Source organism: Scyliorhinus canicula, unplaced genomic scaffold, assembly GCF_902713615.1.
Source record: "Scyliorhinus canicula unplaced genomic scaffold, sScyCan1.1, whole genome shotgun sequence".
NCBI lineage: Eukaryota > Metazoa > Chordata > Chondrichthyes > Carcharhiniformes > Scyliorhinidae > Scyliorhinus > Scyliorhinus canicula.
The window spans coordinates 1,646,776-1,652,775 of NW_024055498.1; positions in this window are offsets into that span (position 1 = coordinate 1,646,776).

Consider the following 6,000-nt stretch of genomic DNA (forward strand, 5'->3'; position numbering starts at 1 on the left):
CAAATTCAGTTCCATTCTTGGACACACTCGTCTCCATCAAGGACGGTCACCTCAGCACCTCGCTTTACCGCAAGCCCACAGATAATCTCACGATGCTCCACTTCTCCAGCTTTCACCCGAAACACATTAAAGAAGCCATCCCCTATGGACAAGCCCTCCGTATACACAGGATCTGCTCAGACAAGGAGGAGCGCAACAGACACCTACAGATGCTGAAAGATGCCCTCGTACGAACGGGATATGGCGCTCGACTCATTGATCGACAGTTCCACCGCGCCACAGCAAAAAACCACACCGACCTCCTCAGAAGACGAACACGGGACACCACTGACAGAGTACCCTTCGTCGTCCAGTACTTTCCTGGGGCGGAGAAACTACGACATCTTCTTCGCAGCCTCCAACACATCATCAGCGAGGATGGACATCTTGCCAAGGTCATCCCCACACCCCCACTACTGGCCTTCAAACAACCGCGCAACCTCAAACAAACCATTGTTTGCAGCAAATTACCCAGCCTTCAGAACAGCAACCACAACACCACAAAACCCTGCCAGGGTAATCTCTGCAAGACATGCCAGATCATCGACATGGACACCACCATTACACGTGGAAACACCACCCACCAGGTACGCGGCGCATACTCGTGCGACTCGACCAATGTAGTCTACCTCATACGCTGCAGGAAAGGATGTCCCGAAGCGTGGTACATTGGCGAGACCATGCAGACACTGCGACAACGAATAAACGGGCATCGTGCGACTATCAACAGGCAGGACTGTTCCCTTCCAGTTGGGGAACACTTCAGCAGTCAAGGACATTCAGCCTCTGATCTCCGGGTCAGCATTCTACAAGGAGGCCTTCAGGAGACGCGACAACGCAAAATTGCTGAGCAAAAACTTATAGCTAAGTTCCACACGCATGAATGCGGACTCAACCGGGATCTGGGATTCATGTCGCATTACATTCGGCCCCCACCAACAAGCCTGGACTTGCAGAGGCCTACCGACTGAACTGGCTTGGGACAATTCACACCTCTTTAACCTGGAGTTACCTCTCTCTCTGCATCTTTGATGATTTGATTGCCTGCAGGTGCTCGCATTCCGGGGCATCTCTGACTGTGTCTATATAAACATTTCTGGAACAAGCCTTTCCATTCACCTGAAGAAGGAGCCGTGCTCCGAAAGCTCGTGTTTGAAACAAACCTGTTGGACTTTAACCTGGTGTTGTAAGACTTCTTACTGTGCTCACCCCAGTCCAACGCCGGCATCTCCACATCATGGCTACCATTGACACCGCAAACTGCCGGCTCAAAGTGGAGAGGATCTCCAGGAAGATCGCGCATATAGACACTGACATTCAGTTTCTACAAAGATGCAAAAAAGCAGACAAGATCCCGAAAGGACTACAGATCAAAAACCCACTCAAGTCGACTTACAACACAGACTACGCTGAAAGACTCTGCCACCGCACCTCTGTCACACTCCTCAAACACCTCGTACACCAACTCTACAGCAGTCGACGCAACCTGGAAACCAAGAGAGAGGCCATATTCTCAACTTGCGCTCAGGACACAGCAGACCAGCTGCGGAACACCGCCAAACAGATGAGACAGCAATACTATGCCACCTACATGCACACCAAGAACAGGAAGCTTGAGAAACTTGGCATCACCACCAGCAGCAATCAAGCTTCTCCCGGTACAACAGTCGAAAACAATACAGGGAAATCCATTGTCAACTTGTCAGACTACACCCTTTAACCAGACGAAATCGAAGTCCTCAGCAGAGGGCTCAATTTCTGCACCACCACCAAAATGGACCCCATCAGTCTCGCGGCAGATACGGAGGAATTCATCAGGCGAATGAGGCTCCGGGAATTCTTCCACAGACCCCAAGAGGCCGACAGCGAACCCAGGGACACGACCAATGAACCGGAACAGCAGACCGCGAGATCTGCAGTGCAGCAACCGAAAAGGAAAGAGTCAAATTGGACCCCTCCGGAAGGCCGCTGCCCTAGACTCGACATGTATGCTCAAGCCGTCAGAAGTCGTGTCAATGCCAGATTCATCACTCGCAATCACAAGGCAGCCTCAAACGTCACCCAAGCACAACGCAACGCCATCCGCACTCTCAAGACCAACCGCAACATCGTCATCAAACCAGCAGACAAAGGAGGGGCCACCGTCATACTGAACAGAACAGACTACTGCAAAGAAGTATACCGACAACTCGACAACCAGGAACACTACAGGCAGTTACCCGCAGATCCAACCAAGGAACACATCCGCCAACTCAGCAGACTGATCAAGACCTTAGATCCAGACCTTCAGAACACCCTACGTGCTCTCATCCCACGTAATCCCCGCATTGGAGATCTCTACTGCCTCCCGAAAATACACAAGGCCAACACACCAGGCCGTCCTATCGTTTCAGGCAATGGGACCCTGTGTGAGAACCTCTCTGGCCACATCGAGGGCATCTTGAAACCCATCGTACAAGGTACACCCAGCTTCTGTCGCGACACGACGGACTTCCTACAGAAACTCAGCACCCATGGACCAGTTGAACCAGGAACATTCCTCGTCACAATGGATGTCTCGGCACTCTACACCAGCATCCCCCATGACGACGGCATTGCTGCAACAGCCTCAGTCCTCAACACCGACAACTGCCAATCTCCAGACGCAATTCTGCAACTCATCCGTTTCATTCTAGACCACAACGTCTTCACCTTCGACAACAAATTCTTCATCCAGACGCACGGAACAGCCATGGGGACCAAATTTGCACCTCAATATGCCAACATCTTCATGCACAAGTTTGAACAGGACTTCCTCACCACACAGGACTTTCAACCGATGCTATACACCAGATACTTCGATGACATTTTTTTCCTTTGGACCCACGGCGAGACATCACTGAAACGACTACACGATGACATCAATAAGTTCCATCCCACCATCAAACTCACCATGGACTATTCTCCAAATTCAGTTCCATTCTTGGACACACTCGTCTCCATCAAGGACGGTCACCTCAGCACCTCGCTTTACCGCAAGCCCACAGATAATCTCACGATGCTCCACTTCTCCAGCTTTCACCCGAAACACATTAAAGAAGCCATCTTTAATGATTCTCCAGCTCTCTGTTCACCTACATCCACCTTGTCAATATTTTTCAAACTAATTAGCGGGGTTCCAGTGACTCTTCATCCACATTTGATTAAAAAATGTTCCGGTCTTTTGAACCAGGGTTCTATTCTGGCATCTTCCCATCCAGTTATAAGAGCAATGGAGTTTTTAACAGTTTTATTGATGGTGTCAGTTAAAACATGAATGTTGGTCCCACTGGACCAGGAGATCTCCCCTGTGGACAGTGTGTGGAGCTGCTGAGCTCTCCTGAGCTAAGAATGGAGCTGATTGAGCTGTCGGGCCTGCAGTGAACCTGGGAGACCCGCTGTCTGGGATCTTTCCTCTTCATTCAGACTCCCAGCTGAAGCTGTTTCTGCAGTAAAATAGTTTAATTTGAATATCAATCCCAATTTAATCTTTGGAGCAAAATCTACAACTTTAAATCAGCTGTAAAAGAGAAAGATCTGAGAGTGACTGTTATTGACATCAAGGCACAGTCAATGGTAGATTTTGGAAGGAAGATGGAGGAGAGGCTGTATATAAATGGTGCAATTTTAAACAGAGTGTAGCATCAACAATACTAGGGGGTAAATGTACAAAATTGATTTATTATGACAATCGGAGTTGATGAAGCTGTTTAATAGGGTCCTTGGTTTATTAATGTAGACATGGTGTACAAATGAAAGGAAGCTATCGTGAATCTTAGTAAATTACTGATTATCCAGCAGTGTGGAAAATTATCCAGGAATGTCCTGTACACAAAGAGCAGGACAAATCAAACCCAGCCCATTACTGCCTCATCAGTCTTCTCTCAATCATCAGTAAAGTGATGGAGGGATCATCAACAGTGCTATCAAGTGGCACATGCTCAGCAATAACCTGCTCACTGATGCCAGGTTGCGTTCTGGCAGGGTCACTCAGCTCCTGACCTCATTATGTCCTTGGTTCAAACATAGACAAAAGAGCTGAACTCCAGAGGTGATCTGAGAGTGACTTATTGACACCACGGCAGTATTTGACCGAGTGTGGCATCAGGGAGTCCCAGTAAAATTGCTGTCAATGGGAATCGGGTAAACTGTCCGCTGGTTGGAGTCAAACCTGGCACAAAGAAAGATGGTTGTTGGAGGTCAATCATCTCAGCTTCAGGACATCACTGCAGGAGCTCCTCGGGGTCCTGTCCAAGGTCTAACCATCTTCAGCTGCTTCATCAATGACCTTCCTTCCATCATAAGGTCAGACGTGGGGATGTTCAGCATCACTCACGACTCCTCAGACACTGAAGCAGTTCATGTACAAATGCAGCAACCTGGGCAATATCCGGGCTTGGGCTGACAAATGGCAAGTAACATTCATGCCACACAACTGCCAGGCAATGACCATCTCCAACAAGAGAGAAACTTATGATCATCCCTAAACATTTAAAGGCATTACCATCATTGAGTCCTATACTATCAACATCCTGGGGGTTACCATTCAACAGAAACTGAACTGGACTAGAGGTTGAAGAAGGCAACTCACCACCATCTTCTGAAGGGCAACTCGGGATGGGCAATAAATGCTGGTCCAATGAGCGACATCCATATCCTGTAAATGAATAAAACAATACAAATATATAAATACTGTGGCTACCAGAGCAGCTCAGAGGCGAGGAATCCTGCGGCGAGTAATTCACCTCCTGGCTCCGCAAGGCCAGACCACCATCGAAAAGCCACAAGTCAGGAGTGTGATGGAATACTCTCCTTTTGGCTGGATGAGTGTAGCACCAACAATATTCAAGAAGCTCATACCATCCAGTACAAACAAACCCATTTGATTGGCACCCCATCCACAAATATTCAATCCCTCTACCATTGGCGAACAGTGACAGCCATGTGTATGTTCTTGAAAATACAGAAAAATGTGTCATTTGAAACATGGAAGTCTGGCAATATCTGGTTTGAGAGGGTACAGGGAAAGATCCCACAAAAGGTTAATAGCAGCTGCAAAGAGCAGGGTTATAAAATGCAGATTCTTGCTCACAAGCAGGTTTCGCAGACACACAGGTTTCATGTGGTAAGCTAAAACAATGGCTCACACCTTCATGGAATGTAACTATCTCAGGAAGCATCTGAAAAAGCATGGATGAGAGTTTCAATTGCATTAAGTGACGAATGTTTAAAACAGGCAAGTCTTTCAAGTCATAACCAAGTTAAATTTTAGCATACAGCTAAAAGCAAAGTTTCACACCTTAATTGAAATAAACTCTCTTAGTAAACAGCTGGAAAGGATGGAAGATGCCCAGTCGAATTTGGTGTCAATTTTAAAGTGTAAAATTCTACGAACATCAAGTCAATTAAAATAAATTGGAGACGACCTGTCTACGAGAAACATCATTTAAGTCAAAATCAAAGGCAAAGTTATGAGCTGGGGACAATTGGAAAATTAAACGATTCGAAATCACAGAAATAAAAGTTAACTATTGAAACCAAAGCATTGTTTAATCAGATCTGAGAGGAGACGATATGCCCAAAATGAATAATTAGTTGTAGTAAAATGTTTACATCAAAGATACTTTTAAACTATCAAAGTGAAACAAGCTCATTTACAATAAAGTCGTTAAAACTTAATAACTCTCAGAAAGAGAATATAAACCCAGGGAGCAGCAGAGGACAGGACAGAGGAAACCAACAACAGGAGAGAAGGGGAGGAGAACTCAGAGAGAGAGAGAGAGAGAGAGCTCGGTCATGGGAAAGACAAGGCAAGCAGCCGAGTTTAAACAGTTATACATCTAAGGAAGACTAGAATTTAAACAAGAGCCAGAGCCAACTCTCACAGCTCGGTGCATGGGAAGGACCGGACACAGCAACCGAGTTCACCAGCGAATACAACTC